This window comes from Oryctolagus cuniculus, chromosome 6 (genome assembly GCF_964237555.1).
Source record: "Oryctolagus cuniculus chromosome 6, mOryCun1.1, whole genome shotgun sequence".
Taxonomy (NCBI): domain Eukaryota; kingdom Metazoa; phylum Chordata; class Mammalia; order Lagomorpha; family Leporidae; genus Oryctolagus; species Oryctolagus cuniculus.
This window is the reverse complement of record NC_091437.1, coordinates 81,754,106-81,776,639: the sequence shown is the minus strand read 5'-3', so window position 1 is coordinate 81,776,639 and position 22,534 is coordinate 81,754,106. Positions and strand designations below refer to the sequence as shown.

Below are 22,534 nucleotides of genomic sequence, written 5' to 3'. Positions count from 1 at the left end.
AACAACACCAGGTGTGAAGGCTTGAATATTTTGACTAAATATATATGTTGAAATTTGGGCCCCATGGGAAGTATGACAAGGTGGGACCAAGTGGGACCTTTAAGCAGGGATTAGGTCAAGAATGTTCTGCTCTCACCAGTGTAGGAAAGGAGAATGGGTTAGTGAGTTGTTTGGTGAGTCTCTCTGTCTCAACTCCAGGTCTTATGTGTACTCCCCTTGCCCTGGGATGCCCGGCACAACCTTGGACTTTGTAGATTCTCTGCCAGCAAGAAGGCTTTGGTCACATTCATCCTCTCAATGTTGGACCCCCACCACCATCAGCCTCCAGAACACTAATCTGAATAAACCTTCATGGCACACATATTCCCCAGTGTCTAGCATTCAGTTAAAGCAAAACAAAATGGACTAACACCACAGACTTCTACAGAACAGATTATTTTGAACAGTCTGCAAGCACATGATTATTTCCTCCTAGAGCAAGTGCAATGTCCATACAGGCTAAATCTAAAGCAAGAATCTAACCCCCATACACGTGGAAACTTTGAATTTGAACTTGTTCCTTTGGATAAGTTATACCACCGCATTCACCAAGATTATTTGTTCAAATGAGGTTTTATTCTCTCAGATATTTTGCACTTCCGGTGCAAAATTTTTTAAGAAAAGGAGACAAAACTGAACAGTACATTCAACATGACTATTGTCATCTTCCCCCTGCAAAAAGGTAGGAATTCTTCAAAACAAGATAGTAGAAGAGCAGCACTTCTAAACTCTGATTTCACATGGACGACCACATGCATACTAAAACGGGTAACAATAGCAGTACAAGCAGTTTGACGGGGCCGTGTAGGAGAGGTGGTGAGCAATGCTGCAACCCCTTCAGGTATTTGCAGAACTTCTGAGCTAAAGTGAAAGCTAAAATTATCATGAAAAACACAAGGTATTTTTAACCCAACATAAATTAGCAATGTACCTATTTCAACTGCTCTCAGGATGAATGTGTCCTTTGAAAAATGTTTAAATAACTTCAGATTTCCACCATGACTATTTCAAGAATTATGATTGGTTTCTTTCTAATTGCAAGATATCTTTATATGTTACCAGCAGTGCTACCAGCTAGCTGCCAAAACCTGATAGAAGGTATCATGTTTTATACTTGAAATAATTGGATTACTTTTTGGTAATTGTGTCCATTATCTATCTAATGGTCCATGTGTGTAGGCAAAATTTCAAGGCATCTAAATAAAAAACTGTATGAGGAAAACACGGCTGTCAATACCATGAGGCGCTCCTATGTAGGATGTCAGAGCATCACTGGTGTTAAGGTACAACTTCAGAGTGATCTTCATCCACAGTTAAATAGACCAAACAGTCAAGTTATAAAAAATACAGACCATTTTCAATATTTCCCATTGCTTATTATATGAGCCAAGAGAGTAAAGAAAAATCAGGAAGGGCTTCAGGCTAACGGAGTGGGACGGGAGTGCTGGTAGCTGTACAACAGCATGAACTGGACATTAAAGATGCCCATGGAAAAGTCACAGCGCTTCAGCACTGGACACCAAACAGAACCATCACAATGAAACTACCCCATCTCATGGCTCCTGAACACTTCACGTGCCTTCGGTTCGAGCAAAAAGAGGCCTGTGTTGTTCTAGAGCGAAGTGCAGCCTCTCTCTGAAGCTTCAGAGGGCTCTGACCAAGCTCCAACCCCCAGAAGCCAACCCTTGCCCTTCCCCAGCAGACTTCAGAGCAGACTGGGTTGTTCCAGATCACAAAGGGTGGGAACTTCCAGAGCTAACCAAAGCTTTAATGTGTCTCTGAATCTAGCAACATAGACAAGTCCCTAGTGTCTCTACATCTGTAAAAATGATCGTAAAAAGGTTAAAAATGTAACTTAAAGTTTTTTTTTTATTTTTTTGAAGCATCATTAATTTTCTAAGGAATCCAACTTTCAGAGAGGCAAGAGTTTGATTTTCTGTATTTAAAAATATGTATATTGGGCCGGTGCCGCGGCTCACTAGGCTAATTCTCCACCTAGCGGCGCCAGCACACCGGGTTCTAGTCCCGGTCAGGGCGCCGGATTCTGTCCCGGTTGCCCCTCTTCCAGTCCAGCTCTCTGCTGTGGCCAGGGAGTGCAGTGGAGGATGGCCTAAGTGCTTGGGCCCTGCATCCCATGGGAGATCAGGATAAGCACCTGGCTCCTGCCATCGGATCAGCGCAGTGCGCCGGCCGCAGCTCGCCAGCCGTGGCGGCCATTGGAGGGTGAACCAACGGCAAAGGAAGACCTTTCTCTCTGTCTCTCTCTCTCACTGTCCACTCTGCCTGTCAAAAAATAAAAAATTTTAAAAAAATGTATATCTTGGTTCATAATGAAAATTTATTTCCAAAACAATAATTCATACTAGGATTATGTATAAGACATTATAAGTTGAATTCTTACGTGTAATAATGCATAAGCACAGTATATTAATTATTCTGATCTACCCTGGGCAGGAATTTGTGTTAGCTTATTTTTTAAGCTAACTTAATAAATTCATGTACTTAAGCATAAAAGTGGTGTAAATATATTATAGACACATGTGTCTCTATACCATGATTTATATAAGCTTTCATTTCACTTACTGAACTGAGCAATCTGAAGTTTATTTTAAATTCTAATGAATTTTGAAGATGTTGAGATTTTTAAGATGTTATTTTATTCAAATAAAAATGCCAATCTAGTTTTTACCTGAAAATGGGGAAAGTATAAAGAGTATATGTTATGCAAAATGTCAGCTTATCCCTAATGACTAAATCCAGTACCCACAGTCTAGACTTCACAAGCAAAATATTTGCAGAAAAAGAAAACAGCAATAAAACACTATAATCAGGACAGATCAGATGATTGGGCAGAAAGTTCTGGGTATCTGAGGATGAAAACTCCATTGTATTTACATACCATCAATTATAATTTCAAGTTTGATCTGGTTCCAGTAGTCTCCATCTATAGTTCAATTGTAATAAATGCTATGAAGATGCCAACTAACCTTAAGAAAGGAACTCTGGAGAATTTGTGAGTAAATTCTCCTAACCAGAAAAAAAAAAAAAAAAAAAAAAAAACAGAAAGAAGAATCAAGATAGTTATTTCATTAAAGTCATATTAAGGAACTAATGCTTAACTGCTTTGTTAGGAGTATCACTATAGCAGAAAGAGATTATATCTCAATACATGATCAAACCAGTCATCAAGATCATTGAACTTAATTTGCTGCTATTTTGTATCTTGCATAACTTGAAATTATCTAATAGTTGTCTAGTGCTCTACTACTATTCTAGATGTAATATGCTTTTCTATTCTTTATCAAATCTAGAGAATTAGTGGATTAAGAATACAAAGCTACTTAATAGTGCATTGAGATAAGAATCAAATTTCTTTTCTTTTAAAGATTTATTTATTTATTTGAAAGTCAGAGTTACACAGAGAGAGGAGAGGCAGAGAGGGAGGTCTTCCAGTCTTCCATCCAATGATTCACTCCCCAATTAGCCACAACGGCCAGAGCTGTGCCGATCCAAAGCCAGCAGTCAGGAGCTGCTTCTGGGTCTCCCACATCAGTGCAGGGACCCAAGGACTTTGTCCATCTTCTATTGCTTTCCCAGGCCATAGCAAAGAGCTGGAGTGGAAGTGGAGCAGCCAGGTCTCAAACCAGCGCCCATATGGGATGCCGGTGCGTTAGGCCAGGGCATTAACCCACTGCACCACAGCACTGGCCCCGAAGCAAATTTCTCTTCCTTTTAGTCCATGAACACCTGTCCTGCTTTTTCTAGCAGGAGAATTACATACAAGACAGACACAGAAATTCTCCCTTGTGTTCAGCATTTATAATCTAAGAAATAGTAACTTGGCAAAAGTAGTCCTCTTAAAAAGTACTTTAGCTGGTTTTGATTAAGTCTATTTCCTTTTTATTTTATAGTTAAAACTGGTGCCAGATAACTATGATGAAAACACACAGTATCATTTCCCTTCTAAAGTACCTGCACTTGTTTCCTACCAGACAGCAGGTCTAGGGACCAATTTAAGATTCATAGTCCTCCAGGATCTGCCTCTGCTTTTGTTCTGCCCATATTTATCTTTATGTCAGTCTCAAAATGTGTCCTAAACTCCAGCCATACCATGCTTCTTCATTTTTCTTATTTACATTTACTGTTCTCAATATTGCACACATCCAATTTGTTGGACTCCACCTCTTGTCCACAGTGGCTTTGGGAATGATTCCAACTCTGATCTCATTGACTTCATCAAAGGAAATCACATTACAATGTGCCTGGCAGAGAGGAGAGCTTCCATAAACATGAGTTCCCTCTCTTGTCTCCACTTACCAAAACACTAGCCATCCCAATCTTGCCAGATGGAAAACAATGCATCTTCCATGAGTCTGCTATGGTGGAAGACATGTTTTGAATTTTTCTCATGGGATTGTCTTCAGTGCTTTATTAGGAATGCATTCAGCTATAATCACAGATAGCCAGGTGATCAGAGACTTGAGTCAAAGGTATATGTTGCTCATGGAACATGACATGTAGGGGCCTGGGGTACAGAGCTGGAATGGCAGCACCGTGAGGTTGTCAGGGTCCCAGTTCCTCTCATTATCCTTCCCATCCACACCTTGATTATGGCTTGGTCCTCACAATGTCCTCATAGCTATAACCTGGGTGATACTCCCCTGCAGTCAGAGAAGAAAGAAGGCAAACAGGATGAAAACTTTCTCCACCCAAGACTTTGCTTTTAATTGGAGAAGAGAACCACTCCCAGAAACATCTAGCCATATATTATTGGCAATAACCACACGGTCTGGCCTCCCTGAGCTGCACACAAAAGTCTGGACATTGAACATTTCAACTTCCTGGCTACTATTTAAAGGAAGACAAGGGACTGATGGATTGAGCTGTATATTGAATGAGTCAACCTATATTATCTGCCACAACTTCACAGTCACTTTATCAGCCTAAACATTTTTTAACGAATTAGCCCTAAATACACACTTGAAAAAGTTCTTAACTGCCGATGTTTAAAAGAACAGTTCATAGATTGTGTTGGCAATGTGAGAGGAGATATAAATGCAATTTGGACAAAAGCTGCAGCTTTAGGATAAACTGATTCCATAAATAATTAAAGTGGGCTGCATTCCTGTAGATCGATGATGTTTCATACCTTTGGGCTTGAACCAAGTCAACCTGTCACTGCAGGGTGCTGTGCTTACTCTCTCATTACCAAGGAGGACATATGTGCTCATGTGGTCTCTAGGAAAGACAGGAAGTTTTTGGAAGGTGGCCTGAATTTTGTATCTTTTCTTTACCCCTGTAATAACCAGCAGGTGGTTGATAGACCACACAGAAGAGTTAGCCCGTAAAAGGAGGGTTCCACTTTATAAAAAAGATGTCTAAGGCAGCATGACCAGCAGCTATAATTTGTACTGGGCTCATTAGGACCTTATAATGCTACTGTTGCACTTAAAAGACATCTCATATGTACTCATCACACAAGAAATCTAACCTGAATTGGATACAAGGAATTCATCTGCCCTAGGGTTAAACAGACACTGACCAATTTCTATTGATCTGAGAAACTGCTGTAGTAATATGTAAGTTTTAGCATTTCGAGTATTTCTGATTTTCTTGCTATGTAGTTGTCACCTTCTCCACATTCTTAGCCTAATCTTATGGATGAAGAAACAAGAGAAACTTCAAAATGTTTGTGGAAAATGGAAGGAAAAGATAAGCTTGTTTTGGTGCAAAAATATTTGAAATCCATGCATAGCTTTTTCCAAAATACACATTTTCCATGAACTTTTTTAAAGACTTCTCATATCACTTAAACTTACCCAGAATGTGAGAGGCTGAGGGTCAAGCTCCCCCGCTGGTAACACTAACAATACAAGAGCAGAACACAAGTGACGGCTGGAGGAACAGATCCATGCCAGGACCATGTGTGGAACATCGAGGGACACCCCAGGAACAGGGTAGAAGTACAGGAGATCCAGATGGTAGAAGAAGTTGGGCTGACAGCTGGGGAGGAGGGCAGATGAAATCCACAGTTTAGTTGAGCATGAGGGTATCCAAGGCTGTAATTTTACCCAGGAAGAGTAGGAGTGTCCCCCATTTCAGGGTCATCACAAGAATCTCTTCCAAACAAATCTTTGCAATATGCATTACACATTTTCCCGACAGAAACTGTCACAAGACAGTGCTTGAACCACCAACCCATCTACATAGGAGGAAGGAGTGGCCATCAAACCCTATCCCTATGGAATTTCCTTTGCTTAGAAACTCATTTCCCAGAATTACAGTTGAACTGCAACTATTATGTTCTCAGTACACCAAAGCATATTTTAATAGACTAATTACTACAACTGGTGGTAGAAGTTACATTCTGCATTCATTTCATAGTTTAATTAAAGCTGATGGTGCTAGAAATTGCAAGCCTCTAGTCTAAGACAGCTAAAAACAGATGAAGTGTTAATTAATAGTTTAATCTCTTCAAGGGGTCTGACAGTTCACTAACCAATGATTATTGATCGTTAGTTCTGTCAAAGCGAGACATTGTTCCTGCCAAGGTTCTGTGGATTCTCATTTTCTACCTTTACTCCAACATAGTAAAGATTTCCTCTGTGGAATAGAATACTCCATGAGCCAAGTTATATCCTCTGAGATACAACAGTGTACTTCAAAAAATCATGGAAAAAATAATTAAAAGATAAATTTATTTTCATAAAAATAGAAATCCATCTATACTGGGGATCTTTAAATAGTTCATGGAAAATGCATGTTATGAAAAAATTATTGCATAGATTTTAATCTTTTTGCACCTAAATAAGCTAATCTTTTAATTCCATTATCCAGAAACTTTTTGAAGGACCCTTGTATAATCTTATGCTGAAAAGTAGTTGTGAAGGTAATTATGATGCTTTCCATACCCACAGAAGCCAGGATTAACAAGTGTCCCCACTGACTGTCAATGCAAGAGAGAGGGAAAGAGAGAGGAGTCACGCCTCTGTGGTGGAGTGGAGAGGGAGGGTCGGGGGGAGAGGAGCTTTCTCAGTCTCCTCTGCTTCCTCAGAGAGCAAGAGATTTGGAAAGAAAGATCATTAGTTGACTTTGGAAATGTTTCTTGACTCAGAGCCAGTGAAAGGCAAAATCAGAACACTTTCATCCCTGGTGTCTGACTTATTAGAGGAGACCAACTTAATAAAATCAAAGAAACAGGCAAAATTGTCAGTTCAAGACCACTAATTGAGTCTTTTATATAATAATGAATATTTAGAAAAAATACAAACGCCAAAATATGTATTCGTTTTGGTCATCACATTATACTTGACTATCACACCCTTGTTAGAAATCATGTATTCAGAGACTGTTGAATTCCATGGTGAAAATGTCATGATATAACTACAATATCAGATGAAAAATAACATACAAGCTTTATTATTCCAAATTTTAGAAATAATTTGTACATTATTGTATGAACATATACAATATGTTTATTTATATATTATATATTTATAACAAGAATATATAAATATATAACTATATATAAAATATCATTATTTGTTTATATACAGTGTTTATATTACATATAACCAGTAAATTGGTATGTGTTAAACATATATTTAATATGTGCATATTTCATATTGGAAAAACATACATAAAATGTTGCCAAAGTCATTCCTGAGTAGTTGGTTTACAGAGGATTTTTACATTATTCTTTATACTTTAAAATGTCTCCTAATTCCCTGTACCAAGCCTGTATATTTTATAATTAGAAAAATACGTTAAGAAGCCTCTAAGCTAATTTGATAACCAGAATCCCACTCTTTCTAGACATGAAACTCTCATAACTTCTCACTGATCTCTTCCCTAACACACTGACTGTCACTCTTGCTGTGTTTTAGAGACCATGAGTGCCGGCTGGCAGCTCTCACCTGTGCATGCCATCACTGACTATACACGCAGGTGAGCATGTTTCCATCAACCCTAGGGCACAAAATCAGCTCCACTGTTCCTCACCTGCTTGCCGACTGCTGCGCAGCAAGAGATCAAGTTATGTGACAGGCAGAAGTGAGGCTGAAATGGCATACATTGCCCTTGGCAAGGGAAAGGAAACCTTTTTCAACTCCAAAACACACAACAAAACTAGAAAAAGCCTGCAAAAAATACTAGTGACAGAGCCAGACTTCCAGAATTAACATGGGTGCAACATCGGATTCTTCCACACTCTTTCTTCATCGAAAAAGGAAAATTATGCTCTTAATAATGCCATTAGAAGTTCTTGATTAGTACAAAAGGGTCTTCAATGCCTTCATGGAAAAAATATATGATGAAATATGTATGTGTGGATTTCAAAATGTTTTGCACCAAAATAAACTGATATTTTAATTCCATTTTCCATGAACTTTTTGAAGTATTCTCATAAGCACATAATATTCTCATAATATTATCATATTCTCATAAGCAGTTTATAAAGTCTAACTCATGAACCAAACTTGCCATGCTAAAATTTTTATTGCATAAACACTTCACTCATCAGAGGCGATCAGGCCACCAAAATGTCCAATCAAGATCTGTTTTGTTCTTTAGTTAGTGAAGGGTTAAACTTGTGATTATAAAGTAATTTGAAAGTATTCCATTGCAAAAATTAAGAGAAATATAGGAAAGGAAGGAGGAGGGAGGGTGAGAGGAAGAGAACAAGTTAAAATATATTTATTTCACATTATGTTCTTCAAGCTGTAAATATGAAATACAAGCAATCTGGTCCCTCTATATAAACAAGCTAATAATTAATAAATGTAATAAAAAGAAAGGCCCAAGGAAGGTGAAGATCTCCCTACATCTGATGCAGATCCACTGAAGGAACAAGATACCTGCCTCCTGCTTCCAATTCCAGTCCAGGGTGAGAGAAGACTCAAGAAAGAGCTGAGTTTCTAAAGTTCCCTCCTTCAAAACAAGCTGCAAGTTTAGGTGACAATGTGAGCAGCTGGATAGACATTCGTTTACCGTGACTAAAGCAAATGGGAATTTTTGTGCAGTGGAATGAGCAAACAAGCCTTGAAAACAGACCATCAGTCACAGATCTAAAATACTGCTCTTGTTCAATAACCTTGATAGGTGGTCCCAGCCCTTTCCCAGGAGGCAACCTATGAGATTTTCCCTGAGGTGCACCAAGAGGGCTATTGAGTCCAATAACACTGTGCTAAGAAGGTCCTCAGAGGGTTTTCGGGAATAACACAAGCAAAAAGCCCTCCACTCAGCACTTTCCCTGAAGAGGGAGGAGGGGAAGAGAAATTGGGGAACACAGACTCATACCCATAAAAACACTAGCCTGAATGTAGACTGTGTGTCAGCTGTTCACTGAGACATCTGGTCTGTCAGGTGTGTTTCTCTTCATTAAACTTTGTTACCTCACTTATCACTATTCTCTGTCTCATAGATGGATGGATGTATAGGTAGGTAGATAGTTAGTTAGATAGATATCACATTATTCTATAACATGTTGTTATTTGGAGTACTATGCTGACTATACATTCCTAAGGAGCATATTAAAAATTAACAAAAGTTTTTCTTTAAGGAAAAAAGCAGAACTATTTTGCCTCAGTCTTCTCCCATGAATGTCCTGGGGATGACACAGAGGGAAAATGCTTTAGCTATGGATACTGCCACTTCTAGAAGAATTTAAAGCTTTGCCCATGAACATCTGTATCAGAATTGCTTGTGGTCCTTTCACAAAGTTACTTTCCTGGACCCCATGATGCACCCACGGCATCAGCACTCCCTGAAATCTAATGTCACCTGCTTCTTAGGGGATCTGCACACACATTCAGACACTGCCTTCCCACCTCAGATAGTGCTGAGTTTTGCCTTCTGAGACATTCTACCCCAAGCTGTTGATTTTCCTTTTTATTTCATATATTCTCTTTTAGAGAAAGCAGGTTTTAAGGAGCTTCATATCTTAACATAGTTTAAGCCTTTGGTGACATACTTTATATTGTGTCAGGGTCATTTACCTCTGCTCTCAAGGAAGGTAAAGCTTTTTAAACTCTACTTGAACTGAAAACTTGAAAATCAAACCCAGCATGAAGTCATGCTGAGTCACACTGGGGACTTGAAAGGCAGGTCTACTGGGAGCAGAGGCTGCAAAGGAGGGACCGAGACTAAACACTGAAGCCTTGTGGAGACAGGGGAAAAAAAAAAAAACCTGTCCCCTGGGTTGATGGACTTAATAAGCCAAGTGGAGCTTGGTTCATGGTGTGTGACCTTCCTGAGATGAATCACACACAGCCCAGAAGACTGGAAGAAGCAAAAGGGTCAACAGGACCATGACTAGATAAAGATCCCTGGGTCATTGAAGGCAACTGCAACCCAAGGGCTAACTAGCAGCCAGGCTCACTGTGCGCCCCTAACTTCTGCTTCATTCTGACAAGGAATTTGGGCAATTTTGATCCACAAGAGCCCACAAAGAAAGCTTCTGCATCAACAGTCCAGCCGTTCTTCTAGAATTCTTATTCTTCTTCTTTTATGGCTTCTATTTCTCATCCTTGAAAGAATTCAATGACACCTGGGTCTACTTAATTTACTCAGTTCCTAGAATTAGGCTCCTAGCAATTAGATGTCCAGAAATGATGGGCCCTTATTGGAAGTCCCGTAGAAGAATCATGTTGAACAACTCCCAGTTGGTTGGTAAAGAAGCATAAAGTTATGGAATGTGGAATTTTAAAAACTACTTTATAGTTCATCTATATTTCAGTAATTTTGGTATTCCTTCAAGAAGTATTTATTCTGTATCTCCAATGTGCCAGGTAGATGAGGACACATAGTGAACAAATACATGTAGTTTTAGAGGGGTGAATGGAGGAATCAAATGAATCAAATGAGCATGTGAGCTAGGATAAAGTCACCAAGGTGCCACAAGGTAGGAAGGAGAAGCTCAAGACTGAGTAAGGTCCTGCTCAGGTCAGGAAGGTCAAAGCAAGACTTCTTGAGGAAGCAGCACTTGAGCTGCAGGTAGGGGTGACTGGACACTGAGGCAGATAACAGCACCATGGCAAAGAGAAGTTAGTGCAGCTAGAGAGGAGGAAAGAGGTGAAGAGAGGTGGGAAACAGGCTGAAGAGGCAGATAGGCCAGAAAAGGACAACAGTGAAGACAAAAGGAAAATACTGATGGTGACTCAGAAAGATTGAACTGTGATGTGAGACCAGACAGGGAGAAAAGAGTTGGCAAGGCAGTAAAATAAAACATATCAATTAGGTCTTAACAGCTTGCAGGCAGGAGAGAATGATCACACACAGTGATAGATGGTAAGTGAACTGCCTTGAAAAATCCGCTCTCAAGTCTTCACTGTGGAAATGAAGACAGATGTCTGGATAGGTCAGCTGGCCTTCTCATATTCCTGTATTTTGTATGAAGCACTGTGCCTGGAGCTTACTTTCTCCCTTTCTCTCTCTCTCTCTCCCCCCCCCCATTCTGCCTTTCAAATAAATAAACAATTTTTAAGGAAAAATACTTGAGCTACAGAAAGGTCAATCACAGGGCCACAAATATCCACTTAGGGCACAAAGTTCTGTGAGCTTCCTTAGGCAGTGGTGGATTTTACTAAACCCCATGATGCTTAAACTTCAGATCCCCTTCCAAAACCTTAACCATATACTCAGATGATGCTATAGTTCATATAACAAGAAAAAGTATGTGATTTTTGTCCTCTTTTCCTTAAAGAGCTTCTACCAAACAGCATGAGCATCATGCCCTATGACACCATGATACTTCCCTGCCTGCAGAGCTAATCCATCTATGTAGCTGACACCTGCCTCTTACACTTCAGTGCCAGGCTTAGACCCCACAGAAATAAAAGCTTTTCCAAACCACCATTGTTACTTCTCCAAGTTCTCAAATTGTCTTTGGATCACAATTACTAGAAGTGGTCAGCAGCTGGACCACCACAGGGATGGAGTCTAAGTTCAACAGTAAATTAGAGAATCCCCCACTGGGGCTACTCATGGAAAAAGTTGTAGCCTGACCTTCAAAGAGAAGGTGGCAGGTGGTCAGATAAGTCTGGGTCACGGACCAGTGAAGAATGGACTTGGCTGGTGTGCTCTGTGGATGCAGCCAGATCCAGCAGGAATTCCTCCATCCCTAAGGATGGTGACTCATGGCCCACCACCCGTTGGCTCACAGCAAGCTCACCTTTAACTCCCTCCCCTTTCACCACACATTGACCTGAACACTGAAGAGCAGAAGAAGGTGAACTGCAGGAAAAGTCGAAGCTTCTAGAACAGACCGCAGGAGACTGCAGAGCCCAACACCAGTGTGTGTTAAAGTGCATGTGAAAGACCCATAATCTACCTCACTTTCTTAAACCGAACCAGTGGAAAGCAGAGGGGAGGTGACAATGTCTTCCTCAGAACAATGAACCTGAGAGCTGAGTGGGAGGAATTAGCAGCAATAACATAATGTCTGTCAACTTTTGAAAAATTGGAATCAGGAAACCCAAAGGTAAAATTGAAAGAAGACAAATTAGGTATATCAAGATATGACACATCACTGAATACCTGCTACTGAAAAAAAAAGATTTCCTTTTAACTTTCTTATTATCTTTATGCATAATACTTTAAAAATCACAAAACATTTTCATAAAACCAAAGAGAATTTAAAAAATAGCCTTGCTCCTAATAGGGAAGAGACTGTAATAGGCAGGTGAAGTTCATCTTCTAAAAAAGGAAGCAGTTCATTCCTGAGTCTAATTTTTTAAAATTTTCTAAAACTTTAAATAATTCAGGCGGAAGCAGAGAGAGGAGTCTTGAAACATGCCCCCTGTGATATCCATTGTTGTTTCGTTGGAAGTTTGAAGAAATAATTGCAGTAAAGCCCAAGATGTATCAGGACAGTGAAGGTGTACATGGTTTTCTAGCTTGAATATCCTCCTCAAGGGATTGAAATATAATTTGTCAGGGTAATGGACTGAGCCATTTTATGCAGTCAGCAGAGGTGACAAGCCACATGGTCTCATAGTTTCTTAAGTTTGATTGAACATTTAATAATGCTTATGTCAGTGACCACTTAGAGATCTTCCATAACTGTTTCAGGAGCAGCCATGAACCTTCCACAACCGAGATCTGGCTTCAAGATACTCATTGACAGAGCATGTTTGCATCCAAACCAGATCATAATTTGGATTATTAGATCACACATGGGGCAGTCTAAAGTCCAACAGTCCTTGGCTTCAGTCTTCTCTGCTCTCTACAAGTTTTATAATTGTGAGCAAGTTACCCAATAACTCCAGACCTCAGTTCAGGGTATTGCATGGGACTAATGTGAAAAACAATCTCATTGATCTTGAAACCTTAAAAATTCCTAAATAATGTCGGGGAAACATTAAGGAAATGACTTAGGCAGAAAATATTGATTAAAAACACCTTCTCACCAAAGGGAAGGCCTTTACCATCCTCGTATTATGTTAGCCAAAAAAAAAATAACTCAAATGAAAATATCTCTAAAACATGTGTATTCTTATACGTTAGAAAGCAGTTATCTCAAAAGGTCCCAAAGAAATGAAGCATTTGGAGCCAGTGCTGTGTCATAGAAAGTTAAAGCTTCTGTCTGCAGTGTTGGCATCCCATATGGGCTCCAGTTCAAGTCCTGGCTGCTCCACTTCTGATCCAGCTCCCTGCTATTGCATCTAAGAAAGCAGCAGAAGATGGTCAAAGTACTTGGGCTGCTGAACCCACGTGGGAGACCTGGAAGAAGCTCGTGACTCTGGCCATTGTGCCCATTTGGGAAGTGAACCAGCAGATGGAAGGTATCTCTCTCTCCTTCTCTTTCTGTAAATCTGCCTTTCAAATAAATAAATCTTAAAAAAAATGAAGCATTCAAGTGATGGCTGTTAAATGAAAGATTTCATGTAAACCATAGATATCCCAAGGACTGAATTTATAATTGTGAACCATATAACTTCCAAGATTCCCTTTATCTCTTTCATGCTTAATCTTGGGAATTTATTCTTTCTCCCACATTTTTTTTTCCTAGAAGAGCAAAAGTGAGAGCAAAAATAAAGGGTCATCCAAACAATTGACTTTATTCTTTGTGGATAGGTTTTTCGATTTCAGTGGAGCTACTATGTAACATTGTGTTGATGATTTTGGCCGATGTTAAAAACCAAGAGAAGGGGGCCATTGGTACAGTAGGATAATCCTCTGCCTGCAGTGCCGGCATCCCATATGGGTGCCAGTTCTAGTCCTGGTTGCTCCTCTTCCAATTCAGCTCTCTGCTATGGCCTGGGAAAGCAGTCCTTGGGCCCCTGCACCCACATGGGAGACCAGGAGGAATCATCTTGCTCCTGGCTTCAGATAGGTGCAGCTCTGGCCATTGCTGCCACCTGGGGAGTGAACCAATGGACAGAAGACCTTTCTCTCTATCTCTCCCTCTCACCGTCTGTAACTCTACCTCTCAAATAAATAAATAAAAACTTGTTGAAATGAAATGGACACTATGAGAAACAGTGACTTGATCAGCTCTTGTCCTGACTGTTGATGTACAATGTAATACTTTATCCATTTTAGTATTTTTTTTTTGTTCTAGTACCATTGGTTGAACTCTGTAATTAACACACAATTATTCTTAGGTGTTTAAATTTTAACTGAAAAGTGATCCCTGTTAGGAATTTGGAAAACATTATGCTGAGTGAAATAAGCCAATCCCAAAGGGACAAATACCACTTGTTCTCCTTGATAGGTGACAACTAACTGAGCACCAAAAAGGAAACGTGTTAAAGAGAAATGAACACTATGAGAAACGGTGACTTGATCAGCCCCACCCTGACTGTTGATGAGCAACTTGATATGTTATCCCTCTTAGTATTTTTGTTTGTTTGTTCTACTTAATACTTTTGGTTGAATACTGTAATCAATACACAATTCTTCTTAAGTGCTGAAAATTAACTGAAAAGTGATCACTGTTAAATATGAGTGGGAATAAGAGAGGGAAGAGATGTGCAATTCGGGACATGCTCAAGCTGACTTACCTCAAACGGTAGAGTTAGAAACATACCAGGGTATTCCAATTCAATCCCATCAAGGTGGCATGTACCAATGCCATCTCACTAGTCCAAGTGATCAATTTCTGTTCACAATTGATCATAATGATAGGACTAAGAATCAAAGGGATCACATAAACAAGACTAGTGTCTGCAAATACTAGCTGATAGAATCAAAAAGGGAGAGAATGATCCAACATGGGAAGCAAGATACACAGCAGACCCATAGAATGGCGGATGTCCTAAACAGCACTCTGGCCTCAGAATCAGCCCTTAAGGCATGCGGATCTGGCTGAAAAGCCCATGAGAGTATTTCAGCATGGAAAGCCAAGACACTCTGGAAAAAAAAAAAAAAACCTAAATGAAAGATCTCCGCGAGTGAGATCCCAGCGGAAAGACGGATCATCAAAGAAGGAGGTACCTTTCTCTGAAGGGAGGAAAGAACTTCCACTTTGACCATGGCCTTGTCTAAAAATTATCAGAGTCAGTGAACTCAGTGGGCTTCCATAGCCTTGGCAGCTCATGACAAGAGCCTAGGTTGATTACTGATGCCATAAACAAGAGTGTCAATTTGTTAAGTCAACAACAGGAGTCACTGTGCACTTACTCCTCATGTAGGATCTCTGTCCTTAGTGTGCTGTACATTGAGATTTAATGCTATAATGCTATAACTAGTACTCAAACAGTATTTTTCACTTTATGTTTCTGTGTGGGAGCAAACTGTTGAAATCTTTACTTAATGTATGCTAAACTGATCTTCTGTATATAAAGAGAAATGAAAATGAATCTTGATGTGAATGGAAGGGGAGAGGGAGTGGGAAAGGAGAGGGTTGCGGGTGGGAGGGAAGTTATTGGGGGGGGAAGCCATTGTAATCCATAAGCTGTACTTTGGAAATCTATATTCATTAAATAAAAGTTTAAAAATAAATAAATAAATAAACTCACAAAACAATCAGTGGTGTAAGAATTAAAAAGAGGGATCTGCATGCATTAGAATTATACATCTGTAACATCCCCCTAAAAGTAAAACAAAGGAAAGCCACTAACAGTAACATTATTTAGTACAGCCATTTTAATACTTTTAAAAATAGCTTTCATGCACAGGACAAATATCAATGAAAATATAATGGAAAAGAATAGTCTATTTACTTTTAGAAAAGAAAACATTGAGAAACAATCTTAACAAGATTAAGAAGTATAAGAAACCTATATGGGGAAATCATACAACACTCCAAAAACTACAAAGCTCACTGAAAAGTAGAAGAATATGCAGTATACCCAGGTAGAAAAACTAACTTCTGTGAAGATATGAATTCTCCTTACATTTATATCTAAAGTTAATGCCATCTCAGTAAAATGTCAACAGCCTTATTTTCCTGGAGCTAGACAAAGTGGTTATAAAGTTCTTTCAGAAGAAAAACCAAGAATAACTACAAAAGCTCAGGAACGAAGTACAGTGGCTTGGCTGGGGTGGGGAAACTTTTCCTGTCATATATGAAATAACATTATAAGCTACTGACATCACATAAATGATAAAACCTACACAGTTAAAAATAGCATGCTCTTGGTTCATGAATACACAGGAAAACTAATGGAAGAAAATGGAAAAATTTTCAGATCAGTGAAGAAAGGATAGATTTCTCAACAAATGATGCTGGAATAACTGAACAATAGTAGGAAAAACAATAAAATTGGATCTATTTCTTACAATGGACACCAGGAATATTTAGAATAGATTAGAGATTGAAATTTTTTAAACAAAAAAGTAGAGAAGAAAGCAGGGATTAAAATATGCATGCATTTCGAGTTACAATTCAAAACCCAGAGACAACAAAGGCAAATATCAAAAAAATTAGGTACACAAAATTTTTTTTCCTTTTAAATTTTTTAACTTTTATTTAATAAATATAAATTTCCAAAGTACAACGTTTGGATTATAGTGGCTTTTTCCCCCCATAACCACCCTCCCACTTGCAACCATCCCATCTCCCACTCCCTCTCCCATCCCATTCTTCAAGATTCATTTTCAATTATCTTTATATACAGGTACACAAAATTAACACATAGTGCAAGTAGCAAAGTACATGACAAATGACAAATGTGGGAGGTACATTTTCCACACTTATCACAAACACAAAGGGCTAATTTCCTTAATATAGGAAGAGCTTCTAAAAATAAAGAAGAAAAAGACTACCAATCTGATAGGAAAAAAAAGACAAGGGTCAGCCTGTGACATAGCAAGTAAAGCTGCCCCTCCACACACCGTGGTGCCAGCATCCCATATGGGCACCAGTTCGGGTCCAGGCTGCTCCACTTCTGATCAAGCTCCCTGCTAATATGTCTGAGAAAGCACTGGAAGATGGCCCAAGTACTTGGGCCCCTGAACCTATGTGGGAGACCCAGAAGAAGCTCCTGGCTCTTGGCTTCGAATCCACCCAGCTCTGGCCATTACAGCCATTTGGAGAGTAGACCAGCAGATGGAAGAACTCTCTCTCTCTATCTCTATCTCCCTCTCTCTCTCTCTCTTTCTTTTTCTCTCTCTCTCTTTCTCTCTCTCTAACTCTGTCTTTCAAAAACATAAATATTTTAAAGAGAAAAGGAATAGGAAGTAACAACAAAAATATTTTTCTTTTAATTTACACTTATTTTATGCTGAATTTATCTCTGAGTCATACATTTAAGTTTCTTTAGTTTCTTCTGGGATATCTTTTTCTTCTGTGCCACCTCCTCTTCTACATTAGGAACAGTTTGTTCGTTTTCTGTGAGGATCATCTCAACATAGCACAGGAAGCTCATGTATGGGTTAATCCAACCAAAGGCTCTGTAGGTACAACAACACAACTTGGATGCTTTGTTCACCTGCATATGTTCAATGACCAGATAATCTCATTCAAACCCTTCAGTTCAGCATCACTCTGCCTTTTTAAGCATGTGTAACAGGAACTCAGCACTCTTTTTGGGCCACTAACCCTGTGTGCAACCCCCCTGCTTGGCCTGGGAACACCTACCAACTCCACCATTGTAATGATGGAATGGCAGACACTTCTTCTTTCATGTGACATCTTTCACATTGGTGGCTTTTCAGATTTGCATACCTTTGATGGCCTGGGTGGCTTTTTGGGTGTTTTTAAAGTGAACACAAATATTTGAGGCTCTTGATTTGTGTGCCTTTGTGGGGGTTTCTGGGTCTAGTGAATACTGAATCATTCTTACCAATCATCTAAGGCCACTTCCAGAAAGGGAGAAAAAAATTCTTAGAGAAATCAATGCAAATGAGCCATAAACATATAAGACGACACACATGAATTAAATTATTTTCCAAGGAGACTGACAAAAATCCATATATTTGACAGTGTACTCATCAATAATTTTTCCCCTCCAACATCCTACCAGAGGCTACAACATGTGCAAGGAAAACTAAACAGGTATGAAAACCTGTGTAAATATCTTCAAAGTCTTTACACATCAGATGGAATTGTCTCCTGTCACTCAGCCAGATGGATGGGAAGAATTGTAAAACCTAAGGAATTTTATGCATATGATTTTGTCAATACAATGTTGTATTATCTTCCAAAACTATACATTTTTGTTTTGGTGTGTTTTCAATTTAAGAAGTAATAAGGTCAATCAAGATGAATTTTGCCTTTCATTTAGCCAACAAATATTGATCACCAGTATTGGTTGTGCCACCCCTTTTTTCTTTCCAAGCCTATATCTTGCAGAAGCATTAACATTACCCACCTGCCCACCTGCCCTGGATAATATGCAAAGGGTAGAGGCAAGGGGAGAAAGCCATACAGACAGAAATTGGCCATTCACAAGGCTGAGTGAGCATCTTTAAGTTTTGTGGGTTTTTTTTTTTTTTTTTTTTTTTTTTTTTTTTTACAGGCAGAGTGGACAGGGAGAGAGAGAGGGGAGACAGGTCTTCCTTTGCTGTTGGTTCACCCTCCAGTGGCCACCGCGAAGCCAGGAGCCAAGTGCTTCTCCTGGCCTCCCATGTGAGTGCAGGGCCCAAGGACTTGGACCAACCTCCACTGCACTCCCGGGCCACAGCAGAGAGCTGGCCTGGAAGAGGGGCAACCGGGACAGAATCCAGTGCCCTGACCGGGACTAGAACCAGGTGTGCCGGCACTGCAAGGTGGAGGATTAACCTATTGAGCCAAGGCGCCGGCCGCATCTTTAAGTTTTGCCCAGAGGCAGCTCACTGAGTATCACTTAAAATGATTTGAAGGTTAGAAAATTTCTTCATCAAAATTCTTTGGTGGTGGTTTCTTTCTCTCAGGCTGCTTGCCCATGAAGGGCTTACTGTGTGTTTCTTATTTTTTCTGTACCAACATTTGAGATTTCCAGGCTCCTTATGATGGAGTTTAGTTCCAAGGCCACTGTCGCTCCCCCTCTTCGCGGAGGAATGACACTAAACCCTGCCTAGGCTTCTTATCCGAGTCACGGCACCATTATGTCGCTCCCCGTCTTCGTGGAGGAACGACACAGGACCCTGCGCTGTTCTTTTGTCTGCTCGGCCCTCCCCGGGTTTGCTGCTGGTTCTTCCCAGGTTGGCTACCGTCCCTTCGGCGGTTCCCCCTGCCACTTTCCCCACTTCCACGGGGGAGCGGCACACCGCCGGCCGGCTCTCTCGGGGGCTGCACAGGTGTTCCCCTTAGATGTTCCCGATGCATGTTGTCTCTCTCCTTCATAGTCCTCTTCCGCCAATCCCAACTCTGCTACCCACACGCCGAGTACGCTGCTCTCCTCCAATCAGGAGCAGGTCCTGCTGCTTATTGGTTGAACTGGAGGCAGCTGTGTAGAAGCTGTTTCTCCCTTCTCAGCGCCATATTGTGGGAGAGCAGATGCATAGAATAAGTCTTAATTCCAGTAACTTAGTCTAGTCCAAGTTGCTCCCAGTTGCTCCCCACAGATCCCCCTTTCTTTTTATTTTTGGCGTTGATACGCGCCTGTCTTCGGTGTCCCGCGGCACACACTCTGCTCTGCTTGCTAGAGTTGCTCCCAGTTGCTCCCCACAGGCCACCATAGCTCTGCCCTCCTCTTCTCCCTCTCCCCATAATGGCCCTCTGTTTGGAGCAGGAAGAGTTTTGACATTAGATCCTGCCTACATTCTGGTGGAACACAAAATCCAAGTCAACCAACAGATGTGGCTCTGCTAAGTCATTATCAAAGTCAAGTCAGGATGTTGGGGAAGGTTGTGGCTTACCACTCTCTGAGGGATGGATGCCAACAAATGAACCAGGAACCAGACACGTAAAGTTCTCTGAAACAGGATAAAGTTTAAAAAACAAAAAGCAAAAGGAAATGTTTCCTATATGTGTACCTCAATTGGACAGATTTGGAACACAAGGAAAGTTTCCTGAAATAGGTGCTTCTATAATTCAACTGGGTGCACTTTAATTAGAGATTTGCAGGATAATTGGTTCTTCTGGACACTCAAAAGCGAAATATCCAGGTTGGTTAATGGAAGATCAGGTGTTGAGCTTTCAAAATGTTATTCACAGTCATTAAAGGAGTTCCAAGAAAAGCACTCCAGAACACTGTAGTGCCCATTAGAAAGAACCGAGACATTGAACTGACAGGCATGGCGTCAAGGGCAGCTGCCAGCTGCCAGCCCTGGGACAGGAAGCTCCCAAGGCCTGCATAGGCTTTTCCAGAACTCCTGTCCATGACTCAGTACTTGGGCCAAGAAACATAAAAAAAGTAGAGCATTTATGTGGACTGAAGGAGAACTTGAAGATAAAATGCCCTAAAATAAAGAATACCCTGCCAGGTTCCAGGTAGATAGGTCTATAACTTGAGCATTTCATGGCTTTCAAGCTTGGAGTCTCCCATTGTGTTAGGTGTACTTAAATTCATCCTCGCAATGCAGTGAAAGAGCAGCCTCACTGGAGGGCACCACTCACTACAGCCAAGCACAAAACCTTGATTTCCTCTCCTAATCAATGCCCAAGTTTGCTTTGATAGCTCACACTCAGCAGGGTTTACCATCATAGCCTATGAAAGGGGATGTTTATTTTCTTCCAAATGTCATCATATGCCTTAGCCCCATGTGGCAGCAAGAAAGAAATCTGTGACTAGAAACTATGGGCAGACTGCATACATGGATGGATGACTGCAACAGAACAAAAGGAGGGGCTGAGAGGAGACAGCCCTGCTTTTCCATTCTAGGTAAAAACCTAGACAACCCTCTGGAGAGATAAGCCCAAACAAACCCATCTTTCAAAGCACCATTTAAAAAAAAAAGATGCATTGTAAGAGCTATTCATATCATATTTAAATTTTTTTTCCTGATTCTCTCACGGGGTTCATTCTCACCCATTAAATATTCATTTCCAGGGCTTTGGGGCAGCAAGAAACAAAAACACAGCTGCATTAAAATGTTGTCACACTCGGGAGAAAACAAAGCATCATCATCCACGAGCACACGGCCCCATCCACCATATATTCTCTCAATTTCCTTTTACTTCCACTGATGAAAGGCAAAGTGACACTTTATTCCCCCTTACTCTGCCACACAGAGTAAGAAAGTGTGAGACATGCCTACTTCCTTTGTGACCTATAATCAGGCTCCTTTCAGGATTCTTTGCAATCACCTAGCCTGTAAGGAACTACATTAGTTTTCATGAAAGGTAGGTGGAGTTTTTCTTTCAGTTGATTGAACATTTGCTCAGAAGCATCCATGATTCCTAATTCCTGCTCTTATGGACTTGTTATTCTACGTTTAATTGGATAGTATTTCAGGGTTCTGCAATGCCTATGTTGGTATGGTGTTATGAGTTTAAACGGGGAAAGAGTGTAAACATAGTCGATTGAAAATGCTACAAATATGGGCCCAGCTGAGGCTTGTTACTGAGACAAGGATGAAGAAAGGTGGAAAAACAGTACCAACTGGGTGGAAATTCCACCACATCCAGGAATGCAAGAAGTAGCTTAAGAAGAGAGAAAACTCCAGGCATACCCATAGACCTTGCCTGAATGTGCTCATGGCCAGACAAGGGGGACTGTGTACGCTAGAGTAAATTTAGAGTTTGTGCCAGCCGTAGCCGGCTAAATACATGGCTATATAAATTGCCACACTTCAACATCATAAAAAAAGAAAGAAAATTCCAAGAGATCTTGGACATATTTCTAGATTTCTCTCAAATTTTATTTTTAGTGATTAGCATAGAAGTCTTATCTGTAGATGTACTATCAATTCCTCTGTATAGAAGATGTTATTATGTTTCCTGGTAGAGATTTTGTTTATTAGAGCTAGTGCTTTATTCTTTTTATTGAAAAATACATGGTACAAAACAAAATTCGCATCCACTATTGTTGGAAATATGGTCAGGCTAATGTCCCAGCTCCTCAGAAAAATATGTGAAACAAATGGTAATGCCTATGTTTGTCCAAAAGATAGAAAGTATACCAAGTGCATTTTAGTGGACTATTTTGTAAACAAAGTAAAATTATTCTGGTGGCACATAAAACATACT

At 40.2% G+C, this 22,534-nt stretch overlaps 1 non-coding gene across 1 annotated transcript; it reads left to right on the top strand.

Annotated features, from left to right (window-relative positions):
* Window positions 1–22,009: 22,009 nt before the first annotated feature.
* Window positions 22,010–22,146, top strand: LOC127490864 (small nucleolar RNA SNORA58). Its single transcript, XR_007919255.2, has one exon. It is a non-coding gene; the product is annotated as a small nucleolar RNA SNORA58 (small nucleolar RNA).
* The last annotated feature ends 388 nt before the right edge of the window (window positions 22,147–22,534 follow it).